Below are 16,367 nucleotides of genomic sequence, written 5' to 3'. Positions count from 1 at the left end.
TTTGAAGGCTGTGACTTTTGGATGAGGTCTCTGAGTGGACGTTCTTTCTGTTTATGTTGAAACTATTTACTTCTTTGTTAGTTTTCCTTCTACCATTCAGGCCTCTCTGCTGCAGGTCCACTGCAGACCCTGCTTGCCTGGGAATCACCTGCGGGAACTGCCGAACAGCAAAGATTGCTGCCTGTTCCTTCCTCTGGTAACTTCATCCCAGAAGGGTACCCGCCAGATGTCAGCAATAGGTCTCCTGTATGAGGTGTCTCTCAGCCCCTGCTGGGAGGTGTCTCCCAGTCAGGATATATGGGTGTCAGGGAGCCACTTGAGGAGGCAGTCTGTCCCTTATCAGAGCTTGAGTGCTGTGCTGGGAGATCCACTGCTTTCTTCAGAGCTGTCAGGCAATACCATTTAAGTCTGCTAAAGCTGTACCCACCACCACTGTCCCTTTTCCCAGGTGCTCTGTCCCAGGAAGGTTGAGGCTTTATTCATAAGTCCCTGAGGGCCTGCTGCCTTTTTTCAGAGATGCTATACCCAGCAAAGAGGGAGTGTAGGGACACACTCTGCCTGCAGAGGCCTTGCTTGGCTGCTGTGGGCTCTGCCCAGTTCAAACTTCCTGGAGACTTTGTCTACATTGTGAGGTTGAAACTGCCTACTGGAGCCTCAGCAATGGTGGATGTCCCTCCCTCCGCCGAACTCAAAAGTCTTAGGTCATGCTCAGACTGCTGTGCTGGGCATGAGAATTTCAAGCCAGTGGTCTTTGGGGGGGGTGGGACCTCTGAGCCAAATCACTTGGCTCCCTGGCTTCAGCCCCCTTTCCAGGGGAGTGAATGGTTCTATCTCATAGCATTCCAGGTGCCACTGGGATATGAAAAAAAAGTGCTGTAGCTAACTTGGTGTCTTCCCAAACAGCCATCCAGTTTTGTGCTGGAAACCTGGAGCACTAGTGTTGTAGGCACTGGAGGGAATCTCCTGGTCTGCAGGTTGTGAAGATCATGGGAAAAGTGCAGTATCTGGGCAGTAGTGCATGGGACAATCCCTAATGGTTTCCCTTGGCTAGGAGACGTAATTCCCTGGCCCCTTGCACTTCCTAGGTGAAGCAATGCCCCATGCTGCTTGGGCCTGCCCTCCATGGGCTGCACCCACTGTCCAACCAGTCCCAATGAGATGAACCATGTACCTCAGTTGGAAATGTGGAGATCCCTCACCTTCTGCATTGATCTCTCTGGGAGCTGCGCACTGGAGCTGTTCCTCTTGGGCCATCTTGCCAGCAATCCCCATGTCCCTTGGTTTTTCACCTGTCCCATTGATCACTTTATCTCATTTCGTTTTGCTAATACTTCATCAGCCTGAACTTTCTCCATTGCTAGTCCTCAGGTGCCACTTCTCTACTTGCATTCCTTTGCCTGGTGAAGTCACTTAATCCCATGGCTCTTAATAACATTTTTATTTAAACAATTTTCAATATAATATATTTACATGCATCTCTCTAAAATTTTCACTTAAACATTTAATTGGCAACTCAATTTGAAGAGAACAAAATGTATTACTTTAACCTCAAATTAACACCTTCCAAGTCTTCCTAACCACAGTGAACAGCCACTCTACCTATTTTCTAAGACACAAAATCTTGAAATGATTTTCCCTAATTTTCTTTTGCTCCTCATAGTTAATCCAACAGCAACTTCCATCAAATTTACTTAAAATACATTCAGAAACTGATCACTTTCACCACATGTACTGCTACTGCCGTCGTTTTTCTTCTGGATCATTGTAGCAGTCTCCTAACTGGTCTCTGGCTACTATGATTGTTCCACTTGAGCTTTTCTAAGTACATCAGGCAGAGTGATTCTTTGAAAGTTTAAAACATGAGTCAAATCATGCAGTGCTCCCGCTCAATATTCTCCAATGGTCTCTCAACACACTTAAAGCAAACTCAGATATTTCGCATGCCCAACAATCTCACCTCTGGTCCATCTCTGCTCTACCATCTGCTGCTCCTTTTATGTTGCTTCTGCTCCAGCCACACTGTTCTCTTCGGTATTCTTCAAACTCCATTCAAATTCTAGCCCCAATGCTTTTGCTGTTGCTTTCTCTGCCTTGAACCATTTCTTCTAAGATGACTTTCCCCTACACTTCCTTTAAGAATCGAATCACTTTTTCAGCAAAGCCTTCTCTGTTGTATTATTTAACCAGTGGATTAATGAATGCTGTTGACGTTTTATAAAATAGTTACATCTATTAAAGAAATTTCTAAAAGCAAGTTCTAGTTAAAGGCAGTCATTACAACTCAGAGTAATCTGTACTCTGTTAAGCATTTAATAACTGACAGAGGTAGATGGACTGTCAGTAGTGGTGCTATGTTGTTCTGCATTTAGTGTCTCACATTGTATGGTTTTGTTTCTATTACAAGTGCCATGCTTTGAGAAATTCTAACAGAAGGGTATTCAACTGGAAATTCAATATGGGAGTCAGGAAGCCATAAAAAACAAGAGAATTATGTTAGCAAGACTTTGATTTATCAGCTACTATAAAGCATTTGAGTCTTCATAATTAAGAATTTATTTTACATTTTAGACTATGAGCAATATGACGGAAGGACTCTAGCATTTTAACACTATATATCATGTTTAATACCTAGTAAAACTAACAATATCTGGTAAACTACAAGCATCAAACTAAACAGACAGTAATGTCATATAACTTAAAGATTTATGTTCTGGGAGAACACGTACCCCAAGGATAATTCCTAAAATATATTGTATTCTTTTTTTTTTTTTTTTTTTTTTTTGAGATGGAGTCTCGCTCTTGTTACCCAGGCTGGAGTGCAATGGCGCGATCTCGGCTCACCGCAACCTCCGCCTCCTGGGTTCAGGCAATTCTCCTGCCTCAGCTTCCTGAGTAGCTGGGATTACAGGCACGCGCCACCATGCCCAGCTAATTTTTTTGTATTAATAGAGACGGGGTTTCACAATGTTGATCAGGATGGTCTCGATCTCTCGACCTCGTGATCCACCCGCCTCGGCCTCCCAAAGTGCTGGGATTACAGGCTTGAGCCACCGCGCCCGGCCGTATTCTTTAAATACAATATAAGTGATCTTCATATACTTTTTCTCTGTATATAGAATTTAAAAAAATCTGTCACTCAAGAACATGGATTACCTCAGGAATGTTTCATTGGTTGAAAGAGTGCTAAAACAATTTTGGTTTTGTGTACTTTCAAGATAAATGTATTCATTATAAATTTTTATCCTAAATGACAAAGTGTGATAAGGTTTCAGACTGGTTTGTTTTGTTTTAAAATTTTTAACTCTTGGGAGCCCATTCTCAAGTCAGTGTGACCTGGATGTGAGACATGGAGTCAAAGGAGATCATGTTGGACTTTTAAGGTATAATGACTGACCTATTGGCTTTTGGACTTGCATGGGGCCTGTAGCCCCTTTGTTTTGGCCAATTTCTTCCATCTGGAATTGGTGTATTTACCTAATGCCAGTATCTCCATTGTATTTAGAAACTGACTAACTTGCTTTTGATTTTACAAGCTTATAGGCTGCAGGGACTTGCCTTCTCTCAGGTGAGACTTTGGACTCTGGACTTTTGAGTTAATGTTAAAATTAGTTAAGACGTTGGGGTACTGTTGGGAAGGCATGATAGGTTCTGAAACATGAGGACATGAGATTACGGAGGAGCCAGGGGCAGAATGATATGGTTTGACTCTGTCCCCACCCAAATCTCATATTGAATCTTAGCTCCCATAATTCCCATGTGTCACGGAAGGAATCTGCTGGGAGCTAATTGAATTATGGGGGCAGATCTTTCCCATGCTGTTCTTGTGAGAGTAAGTTTCATGAGATCTGATGGTTTTATAAAGGGGAGTTCCCCTAAACAAGCTTTCTTGTCTAGCACCATGTAAGACATGACTTTGTTTCTCATTTACCTTCTGCTGTGATCATTCATGTGGAACTGTGAGCCTACTAAAACTCTTTCCTTTATAAATTACCCAGTCTTGGGTATGTCTTTATTAGTAGTGTGAGAACAGACTAATACAGTCACAGATGTATTGCCTTATTTCTGGGCTCTCTATTCTGTTACTTTGCTCTGTGGGCCTGTTTTTGTACTAGTACCATGCTGTTTTGGTTACTGTAACAACTGTAGAATAGCTTGAATTTGGGTACTTTGTTCTTGTTGCTTAAGATTGCCTTGGCTATTTGGGCTCATTTTTGGTTCTTTAGGAATTTTAAAATTGTGAAGAATGTCATTGGTAGTTTGACGGGAATAGCATTGAATCTGTACTTTGGGTAGTACAGCCATTTTAATGATATTGAGTCTTCCTATCCAGGAGCATAGAATATTTTTCTATTTGTTTGTATCTTCTGATTTCTTTCAGTAGTGTTTTATAATTCTTATTATAGATATCTTTCACCTCCATGGTTAACTGGATTTCTAGGTATTTTATTCTTTTTGTGGCAACTGTGAATGGGCTTTCTGATTTGGCTTTTGGATTGGCTGCTTTTGGTATAGAGAAATGTAAGAGACACATCATCTCACACAGAATGACACTCATAGGCTCAAAGTAAAGGGATGGAGGAAAATCTACCAAGCAAATGGAAAACAGAAAAAATTAGGAGTTGCAATCCTAATTTCAGACAGAACATATTTCAAACCAACAAAGATCAAAAAAGACAAAGAAGGACATTACATAACGGTAAAGGGTTCAATGCAACAAAAAGACCTAACTATCCTAAATATATATGCAACCTACACAGGAGCATTGAGATTCGTAAAGCAAATTCTTAGAAACCTACAGATACAGACTCCCTAACAATATTAGTGGAAGACTTCAACACTCCACTGATACTGTTGGACAGATCATCAAAGCAGAACAAAGATATTCAAGACCTTAACTCAACATTGAACCAAATGGATCAGATAGACCTTTACAAAACTTTCCAGCCAAAACCACCAAAATATACATTCTTCTCCTTGCCACATGGCATGTACTCTAAAATCAGTACATAATTAGACATAAAACAGTCCTCAACAAATGTAAAAAAAAAAAATTCACACCAAACAGACTACACACACCCATAAAAGTAAAAGTCAAAAAGACTACGAAAATAACTGAAAACCATGCAATTACATGGAAATTAAACAATATAAATAACTTTTGGGTAAATAATGAAATTAAGGCAAAAATCAAGAAGATTTTGGAAAATAATGAGAACAAAGATAAAACATACTGGAATCTCTGGTACACAGGTAAGGCAGTTTTAAGAGGGAAATACCACACTAAATGCCCACATCAATAAGTTAGAAAGATCTCAAACTTTAGAAAAGCAAGAACAAATCAACTCCAAACCTATCAGAAGATATAACCAAAAATCAGAGATGAAATTAGGAAAATTCAGATATGAAAAACCATTCAAAAGATTAACAAATCCAGGAGTTTGTTTTTTGAGAAGATAATAGACCACTAGCTAGACTAATTAATAAAGTAGAAGAGAGAGAAGATCTGAATAAACACAATTAGAATTGATGAAGGGGATATTACTACTGACTGAACACTGACTGAACAAACAATCATCAGAAACTATTGCAAACACCTTTATATACACAAACTAGAAAACATAGAAGAGATGGATAAATTCCTGTACACATACAACAGGCCAAAAAGAAACTGATTCCCTGAACAGACAAATAATGGCTCCAAAATGGAATCAGAAGTAAATAACCTACTGTAATAACATGTTTTCACACTACTATGAAGAACTATCTGAGACTGGGTAATTTATAAAGAAAAGAGGCCTGACTCACAGTTCCACATGGCTGGGAAGGCCTCAGAAAACTTAAAATCATGGTGGAAGGCAAAGGGAAAGTAAGGCATGTCATATATGATGGTAGGAGAAAGAGAGATTGAGGAGAAATGCTACACTTTTAAACCATCAGATCTCATGAGAATTCACTATCATAAGCACAGGATGAAAGAAACCACCCTTATGATCCAATCACCTCTCACCAGGTCCCTCCCTGGACACGTGGGGATTACAATTCAAAATGAGATTTGGGTGAGGACACAGAGCCAAACCATATCACCTACTAACCAAAAAAAGCCCAGGGGCAGACAGAGTCATAGCCATATTCAATCAGAGGTAAAGAAAAGCTGGTACCATTCTGATACCAGATGGTTTGGCTCTGTGTTCTCACCTGAATCTCATCTTGTATTGTAATAATCCCCATGTGTCAAGAGCTTCACCAGGTGGAAATAATTAAATGATGAGGGTAGTTTCCCCCATGCTGGTCTCCAGAGATCTGATGGTTTTATAAGGGACTTTCCCCTTTGCTCAACATTCATTTTCTCTCCAGCTGCCTGGTCAAGAGGTAGAGATATGTCTTACACCACAATTGTAAGTTTCCCAAGTCCTCCCTAGCCATATGGAACTGTGACTGATTAAACCTCTTTTCTGAATAAATAACCCATTCTTGGGCATTTCTTCATATTACTGTGAGACCAAACTAATACATATTCTGCTAAAATTATTCCAAAAAATTTGAGGAGAAAGGACTCCTCCTCAACTCATTCTGTGAGGCCAACCTCATCTTGATACCAAAATCTGGCAGAAACACAACCAAAAAAGAAAAATTCAGGCCAATATCCTTACCGAACATCAATGCAAAAATTCTCAAAAAAAATACTTGAAAACTAAATTCAGCAGCACATCAAAAAGTTACTACACCATGATCAAGTAGACTTCCTCCCTGGGATGCAAGGTTGGTTCAACATACATGAATCAATAAATGTGATTCATCACATAAACAGAACTAAAGACAAAAATTACACGACTATCTCATTAGACACAGAAAAAGGCTTTCAATAAAATTCAATACCCCTTTTTATTAAAATTCTTAATAAACTAGGTATTGAAGAGACATACTTCAAAATAACAAGAGCCATCTATGACAAACCCACAGCCAACATTATACTGAATGGGCAAAAGTTAGAAGCATTCCCCTTGAAAAACGACACAAAACAAGGATGCCCTCTCTCACTACTTCTATTAAACATAGTGTTGGAATCCTAGCCAGAGCAATTAGGCAAGAGAAAGAAATAAAAGGCATCCAAACAGGAAGGGAGGAAGTCAAACTATCTTTGTTTGCAGACAACATGATTCTATATCTAGAAAACCCCACAGTCTTGACCCCAAAGTTCCTCCAGCTGATAAACAATTTCAGCAAAGTTGAAGGATACAAAATCAGTGTACAGACTGTTTCTTATAAAACAAATAGGTCAACAAGAAAATTGTTGTATCAGTTTTTAGCAATGCTATTATAAATTGACAATTCAAACACTACCTTTGTTTAAACACCTACAACTTTGACCTTTGTGACCTTTATTTTTATTCAACCACATGATTCTAGAAACATTAAAAATTATAAAAATATTGTTTCAATTTAAAAAGGCATTTAGGGAGCATAATCCATTAGGTTAAGAAATAGCCTTTGAGTACTTGTTTTATTTTGAGACTAAGGTAGCCTGGAGGTAAATCCTAAAACCAGGAGATGAAGGAAAATGAGGTCTGTTATAGTGTTTGTATATGGTACTATATGATGACTATAGTTAACAATAATATATATTTTCAAATAGCTAGAAGAGAAGATAAAGAATGTCCTCAAAATGAAGATAAGAAAATAGGCATTTATCTTATCAATCACTTAAATTTTGGATGATTTTAATTCTAGTTATTTTTTTCTATGTATTCACTTATATTCCCAACCTTTTAGCATTGGAGTTCTGGTCTCAATCTTGAGCCTTTAAAATTTTCTATGTAGATATACTTCCTTGATAAACTTATCTAATTAACTGACTTTATCAACATATGCAGACAACTCTCAAATGTTTATCTCCACTCAGATCCTGTGCTCTTATTCACCTGTGTGTCTCTAGAGCTGGTATACATACACTAGCTACTCACTAAGTGCAAGTGGAACTAAACAGAGATGCAATCAAGAGAAAGAATGTGAAGTGTGGATGTGGTAAAGTCGATGACCTGGCATTTAAAGTAAAAGCAAAATTGTAGTGTGATGATATGAGCAGTAGGAAAGGCAACGACACTGGACAGGATAGATACATGTGTGTATATATGTATATGTGGATACATACTGATGGACATGACAGGATAGATACATGTGTGTATATATGTATATGTGGATATATACTGAGTTTCTGTTCCATAGTTTTACCCATCTCACTTATTTGTATTTAAAAACATTTAAGTAACAAAATTGTATATATTCAAGATATACAATGTGATTATTTGATATACATACACATTGCGCACAATTAAATTAATTGACATATTTATTGCCACCTATAGTAACTATTGTTGGTGTGTGTGTGGTAAAGATACCTAAAATTTGATTTATCAAACTTCAAGTAAACAATACAACATTATTAACTATAGTCACCATGGTGTACAACAAATTCCCAGATATTATTCATCTTACAACTAAAATTTGTATTTTTGACCAACACCATTTTCCCCACCTCCTCCTAGACTCTGACAATACTGTTCCACAATCTGCTTCTATGAGTTCCAGGTTTTTACATTCCACATATAAGCGAACTCATGCAGTATTTGCCTTTCTTTATCTAGTGTATTTCATTAGCATATGTCCTCCAGGTTTGTTCACCTGGTTTGTTCAATTATATAAATATTTTTAATTTTATTATTTTTTAATTTTTATTGCATTTTGTTCTTCTCCACATGTGAAGAACATGCAAGATTGTTGCATAGGTATACACATGGCAGTGTGATGTGCTGCTTTCCTCCCCATGCTATCTCCCCAACTCCCCACCCCCTACTGTCCCTCCCCTATTTCCCCCCAAGATACCCCAGTGTGTGATGCTCCCCTCCCTGTATCCATGTGTTCTCATTGTTCAACACCCGCCTATGAGTGAGAACATGCAGTGTTTGATTTTGTGTTCTTGTGTCCATCTGCTGAGAATGATGGTTTCCAGGTTCATCCATGTCCCTACAAAGGACACGAACTCATCATTTTTGATGGCTGCATAATATTCTATGGTGTATATGTGCCACATTTTCCCTGTTCAGTCTATCATCGATGGGCATTTGGGTTGGTTCCACGTCTTTGCTATTGTAAACAGTGCTGCAATGAACATTCGTGTGCATGTGTCTTTATAATAGAAAGATTTATAATCCTTTGGATATATACCCAGTAATAGGATTGCTGGGTCAAATGGAATTTCTATTTCTAGGTCCTTGAGGAATCGCCACACTGTCTTCCACAATGGTTGAACTAATTTACACTCCCACCAACAGTGTAAAAGTGTTCCTATTTCTCCACATCCTCTCCAGCATCTGTTGTCTCCAGATTTTTTAATGATCGCCATTCTAACTGGCGTGAGATGGTATCTCAATGTAGTTTTGATTTGCGTTTCTCTGATGACCAGTGATAATGAGCATTTTTTCATATGTTTGTTGGCCTCATGTATGTCTTCTTTTGTAAAGTGTCTGTTCATGTCCTTTGCACACTTTTGAATGGGCTTGTTTTTTTTATTGTAAATCTGTTTTAGTTCTTTGGATATAAGCCCTTTGTAAGATGGGTAGATTGCAAAAATTTTTTCCCATTCTGTTGGTTGCCAATTCACTCTAATGACTGTTTCTTTTGCTGTGTAGAAGCTGTGGAGTTTGATTAGGTCCCATTTGTCTATTTTGGCTTTTCTTGCCAATGCTTTTGAAGATGCTCTTCCTTGAACACTAGGAGCTGCCTTTAACTTCTCTTGCTTTCTCACACTCTTTATCTGGTCCTCCAGCAAGCATGATTTCCTGGCTCACATTTCAAAATATATTCATAGTATCTCAATTTATCACCATGTCCATTGGCACCACCTAGGATAAATCATTATCCTCTCTCCCTTTGATTATTACAATTGCCTCCTAACTCAACTGTTGATTTTTATTCTAATTTATCTTCAAGGCTATACCTATGTCGTACACACACACAATTTTATGTCTAGTGAATTTATCTACTTTAGAACATTTCTGTCTTTCTAAATTCTAAGAATCCTGAGAACAGGAACTCATGTCTTATTCACTTGTGTGATTCTAGAGCTGGTATACAGTAGCTACTCACTAATTGCAAGTGGAACTAAACAGAGATGTGATCAAGAGGAAAGATGTGGACAGTGGATTTGGGAAAGTTGATGACTTGGCATTTAAAATAAAAGCAAATTTGTGTTGTGATAGTATGATCAATAATAAAGGAATTAAAGAAAGACATGACAGGATGGTAGGGTGTTCTAAGGTTTTAGCTAGTATAGAATGAAGTGGAGAAGTTTGAGATGTCAGAATGTAAGATGTATCATTCTATTAGATGATTCAAGTTAGGAAAGAAACAAAGAATTTCATAAGATTTTCAAGATTATAAGATTTTATCTTCTAAATTTTTACATCCTACATATTCAGTTAGGAATATTAAATATGTTTATCTCAAATTCTCCAGTAACTTCTAAGATAGGTACAGTTAAACAAAATTAAACCCATAATGGTAAAATAACCTTCTCAGGGTCCACAGATAAAAGAGTGGAGCTTAAATTAAAAATCCGTATTTTAATTCAGAATCCATGCTATTTCTACTATGCCACTATTATGCTACTGTGGGAGACCTGAAGCTGGTGATGAAATATTATATAAAATGGGAGATTAGCCTAATGTAAGAGAAGACTGGAAAAGGTGAGCTACTTAAGTAAAAAGAACTATTCATATTGCAGGATTATAAAACATTATTCAAAATACTTTAAACATAATATTGACTCTCTCAACTGAATAGACCAGAAACTAACCTTAGGGACCTCTTCTTTCCCATGCTCAAATAATGTGAACAGGGTATGGTTTGTCTTGCCAATTACTGACTGCTTTCTCCTTCTTCAGTCCAGTCTGAGACATATTCTTCTCTTTAAATCACAAGATGGTTATAATCAGCTCTCGATACTGTATTCATTCTTCCTTGCTGTGTGCGCTAGAACAGAGATCATTTCTTTTAATAGGTCTTGCGAAAGCAAAGAATCTCCTTGTCCCCAACATGCTGCAAAATCTCACTAGCTCTCTGATTAAGTCACATGCATATGCTAGAGCAGTTCCTTTAGCCAGGGAACAGAGTACATAGTTTGGTTTAAGCCCTTCCTTGAAGGGCCTATGGGATCACTTCCCTCAAATTCATATGACTAAAAATATATGAGCAGTTAATTCTCCAGTGAAAATATTTGGCCTGAGAAAAGTGACCATGGGGTACGTGGTAGGGAATGCATGCCGTGGAGTCAACCAGAAGTGAATACTTCATCTGGAATAAATAATTTTAGCATTAATTTACTCATGCATTAATAATTCCTGTGCTAATATACTCATTCAGCAAAAATTTATTGACTGTAAAATGAGTTAGGCACTGTTTAGTGGCTTACTATATGGCCAAAACCACAGCACGTTTCCTCAAAGATCTCATGATCTCTTATAGGAGACTGAGAACTAGCAACGAAAATGCAATATAATAAGTAATAATGTAGCAGCCACATGGGCGCCATGAAGAAGTAACTAAACAGAACTATGAAGAGTAAGCAAGGAAAGTTTTCTGGGAAAGGAACACCTAATCTGAGAGTTTAAGTTCCAGCAAGAATTAACTAGGTCAACAGGGTGTTCCAGATAATAAGAGCAGCATGTATAAAGGCACACAGGTGAAAGACAGTGTGTGTGGTTCAACTGACAGTTGCAACTGGTCTTTTATGAAGAATCTGCCCACGAGCCTTCAGGCTTTTAAAAAATGTTCTTATGAATATAAGAGTGGAATCAGATGAATTTGTAGCTGTTTCAAATAGAGAGCAGTGGTTGGCTAATGTATTACATTTTGAATAGTAATTTTCTTTAGCCCTCACAACTTGCGAGTGTGTTACTATTTTCTTAGGCATACAGCCCAGTCATTTTGTGGGGAAAGTAGGATGGGGGTAAAAGGTTGAAATGAGATGGAAGGGATGGAAGGACTTTTTCCTAATTTCAGTCCAGTTATTTTTGAAGTAGAAATTCTAAATGTCCTTGCATGGAGAACAAGCACGTTCAGATACTGACAGGTCACACATAGGAAAGCAAATCTACTGCCGATTCTCATTTCCAGGGTGTTCTCTAATGACGTAATTTACTTTTCAATGAGGAAGAGAGGAAAACAAGTCAGTGTAGGGCCATGGAAGAGCTTTTCAGAGAAGTGGGACCCCCATTCAATCCCAAATAATACTTTACTTTTGGTCAAAAATAACCAATTAGTGTTTTTTTTTTAACTGATAGTATTATACTCGAGCCTAAATATAAATAGGAAGAAAAACATTTACAAAACTTCAAAGAAAAAATAATTTAAAAATTTGTGAATTTTGAAGAGAGTACTCAAAGTTGTCGAACAACCATCATTAAGATTCAGATGTAACTGCTTTTTTTTTAGGCCTGCACTGGGACTATTAGCTTAAGAAGTCCTCTGGGATAACAGGCCTTGCCAACAGCTACATGGACAAACACTTTCCTGGTTAAGAAAATAAAGAAAAAAGCAAGGCAAACAGTATTCTCTGGGATGATCTCATATCCAAAGACCTTCTCTTCAGGTCCACTAGTAGAGGGAGTCCTCTCTGTATATAAGGTGCCACTTTGATATGACCATTTTTCTAGCCACTGTCTGGCCTAACTCTGAGACCCACAGATGGAGGCACTTGGAAATTGTCTGGGAGCAACTTTTTAAATTCTGCATGGGTAAGGCATGAATAATTTTGATAATGATAATTATGTATTTTTTATTGGAATTACAATATTATTTCATCACTAAGGGAAAAAGTTTGGGGGAACTTTATAATGAGCTATTCTGTATCACAGCACTCTAATAAAAAAAAAGATATTCATTTTTTTTTTCAGAGCTTCTATATTTTTCCGTAAATGACTATTTGGAATTCAGAGGGAAAAAATAAAATGAAGACAGAATTGTTTTTTTTTTTTCCTTTTTTGACACAGAGTATTGATCTGTTGCCCAAGCTGGAGTGCTGTGGTGCGATCTCGGGTCGCTACAACCTCTGCCTCCTGGATTCAAGTGATTCTCCTGCCTCAGCCTCCCAAGTAGCTGGGATTATAGGTGCATACCACCACGTCCAGCATACCACCATGCCCAGCTAATGTTTTTATTTTTAATAGAGATGGGGTTTCTCCATGTTGGCCACACTGATTTTGAACTCCTGATCTCAGGTGATCCACCTCTGTCAACGTCCCAAAGTGCTGGGATTACAAGCATGAGCCAGCACACTGGGGCCAGAATTCAGAATTTTATGTGGTAAAAATCATCAGGGATTATGACTTTAATTGAACATTATTTTAATTAGTACTATACTGAAAGTTTCTTATGTATATTCCTTTGCTGTTAAATAGAAGGAAATTTAATCATTTTTAAAGATGGGCAGCTTGGTGTACAAATCAGTGAATTTGCTATTTCAATGGCCTACTAGTCATACATTAAATTAAAAATGGTGTACGAGGAATAAGCTTTGGAGTCAGTCAGACACACCTCCTATCAAAACTTCGTAACTTTTTAACTATGTGACATGAGGTATAATTCTTAAACCCTTGGTTGTATTTTCACTTATCTACACAAGCAGAAAATAATATGTATCTTAAGAATTGTTACAGAAATTCAAAATGAATTGTAAATGCCAAAGTACAGTCATTGTTGACTTGGAATTTATTTTTTAAAAAATCAGATTCATGTAGTAATAAACAGTCCACATGAAGATATTAAATGGCAGCAAATATAATTAAATATATTAAGTCAACACATTTGTTGAGAAAAGATTCCATCATAGACTCTTTTTGCTCAGAGGATGTAGGCATTAGCAAGCAAAATGAGCTCTGTATTATAGAGGAGAAATCAACAATGAAAGTAAAAGAAATATATTAATGATAGACTTTTAGAGCGACACATGCTATAAAGAATCTGATCATATGGGGGCATAAATATTAATCCAAGTCTAATAAGAATTCCTTGAAAAGTTTTAGTCAGAAGTCACATCTCATGGCATGACTATGTCTTTCTCCATTTTAACTTTCATAGAACCAACTTGAAATAAATGTTACTGTTAACAAGGATTTCCAATTTTTCTTATAGGAAGAGAGAAACACACTACTCTACTCCATGTGGACTCAGCCAGTTAAGTATATGTCTTTTTCATCGTAACTGTGAATAGATTTCTACATTTCTATAGATGATTAGCTTGGATTCGGTGATCTGACTATTCCTAAACAAAGTTATATGTCCCTGATTAGGCAGCTGAATTGTAAATGGATACCTTCACTGTCATGTGGGCCTTGGGTGAAGCAGAGTCACGCTATTGGCCCTCCTGCCCTGTATGTTTGTGTGTGGTGGTTGAAGAGAAGTTAAACAATGGTCCAAAGCCTGACCTCAGATAGTCAAGACCAGCTTTACATGAATCATTATGGTAAAGTGAGCACATGCATTGTGCTGACACTTCCAGTTGAAAATATTATAGAAAAATTTACTATAATTAATAATAAAATGAAATAAGAACAAAAAAGGATGATCTCACCAGAGACATAAAAAATAATAAAGTAGGCCAGGCGTGTGCTCACGCCTATAATCCCAGCACTTTGTTAGGCCGAGTTGGGTGGATCATGTGAAGTCAGGAGTTCAAGACCAACCTGACCAACATGGTAAAACCCCATCTCTACTAAAAATACAAAATTAGCCAGGTATGGTGGTACGAGCCTGTAATTCCAGCTGCTCTGGCACTGAGGCAGGATCATTGCTTGAACCTGGGAGGCAAAGGTTGTGTTGAACCAAGATCCTGCCATTGCACTTCAGCCTGGGCAACAAAAGTGAAACTCCATGTCCAAAAAAAGACAAATGAATAATTTAAAATGTGTATAAAATTATCTTAACATGAAGCAAGATGCAATTATGAAGAATCAAGTGGTATTTTGGATATGAAAAATAAAATGATTGATTGACATGAATAACTCAAGCAATGAAATAAGAGGATAGGTAAGCTAAGGAACAAAATATCCAGGTGGAAATCAGATTAAGATATCAAAACAGAAAAAAAAGTAATAAATGACAAAACTCCAAAAAGTCATTGATAGAGAATATAAAATAAATGTAAGTAAAAATAAAAATACAAGTTACATAAGCACTTTCAGATGAGGATAAAAAATAATGAGGAAATAGTTAAAGAAATGATAACTGAGAATTCCCAAGAATTCTAGTACTAAGATATTTCTGTAAAAGCTGTAGGAGAGTCATATTTATCAGTTAGTCTTTGTTGCATAACAGGCCATCTCAAAACTTACTGGCTGAGAACAACAAGAATCATTCATTAGTTTATAATTCTGAGAGCTGGCAATTTAAGTTTATATCATCTGGGTGATTTTGCTTCTGACCCCTGCTGGATTCACTTATGGGTCTGTAGTCAGATTGACTGAGACTGGCTAATCTAGCATGCCCTTACTCTCATATCTGGCAGGTATCAGGTTGTAACTAAGAGCTCTCAGCTGTTTTTCATGTGGTCTCTCCAGTAGGTTATCTCAGCCTCATTCACATCCTTGCCCTTTGGTCTCAGAGTCCCAAGGGATGCAAAAGAGGGCAAAGCTCAATAGGTAAGTGCTACCAGGTTCTATTGTAGAAATAAGTAAGTGCTACCAGGTTCTATTGTAGAAATAAGTCATATGCCCATGCCAAGATTTAAGGAGAAATAAACTATATCAATTGAAAGGAGGAGCATTAAAGTTACATTGCAAAGTTACAGAAAATGAGACAGTATTGGGATAATCTTTATAAACAATCTATTACAGCAATTGAATTTTATATATATGTAGGAAAATTATATAGATATAGAAAAAAATACAGCTAGATTGATTGTATTGACATTCAAGAACAATGAAGTCGAAGAGAAAAATCTAAAAGCTTCTAGATAAAAAATAACAGATGACTTAGAAAGATATGAGAATTGAACACACATATCAAATACTCGAAAGCCATACCATTTAAATATGAGTGTACAATTATGATATTTGGGGGTTATATAAAAGCTCAGAAGTACACAAAGATCTTTTCAAAAATGCTTTTGAATAATGTTTCTCAATAAGAGGAAAGGAAACAATACATATGAGAAATAAGACTATTCATGTAATTAAGTAAAAATGTTAGTGGCTTACAAAATGAAATATTTCCTCCTATTATCACCAAGAAGATTCTATATCCTTAATCTACAGAAGAAGTAAGTTATAGTAAGCCAAGATTTAAGGGGTGGAGGAATAAACTCTACCTATTGA

At 37.1% G+C, this 16,367-nt stretch overlaps 1 long non-coding RNA gene across 2 annotated transcripts in view; it reads left to right on the top strand.

Moving 5' to 3' along the window:
* Positions 1-15,504, top strand: part of LOC135268352 (uncharacterized) — a 304,458-nt gene extending 288,954 nt beyond the window's left edge. Inside the window, exons 5-6 of one of the 2 annotated variants that reach the window (XR_010336696.1) lie at positions 12,490-12,791; positions 14,188-15,504. This is a non-coding gene — a long non-coding RNA (uncharacterized LOC135268352). The remainder of the gene's footprint in view (positions 1-12,489; positions 12,792-14,187) is intronic. The other variant, XR_010336697.1, reaches the window with a different exon arrangement.
* The last annotated feature ends 863 nt before the right edge of the window (positions 15,505-16,367 follow it).

The sequence above is a fragment of the Aotus nancymaae genome, unplaced genomic scaffold, assembly GCF_030222135.1.
Source record: "Aotus nancymaae isolate 86718 unplaced genomic scaffold, 86718_ANA_hifiasm-v0.15.2.pri h1tg000040l, whole genome shotgun sequence".
NCBI classification, from domain to species: Eukaryota; Metazoa; Chordata; class Mammalia; order Primates; family Aotidae; genus Aotus; species Aotus nancymaae.
Note: the sequence above shows the minus strand (reverse complement) of the source record. Positions and strands in the feature narration are given on the sequence as shown.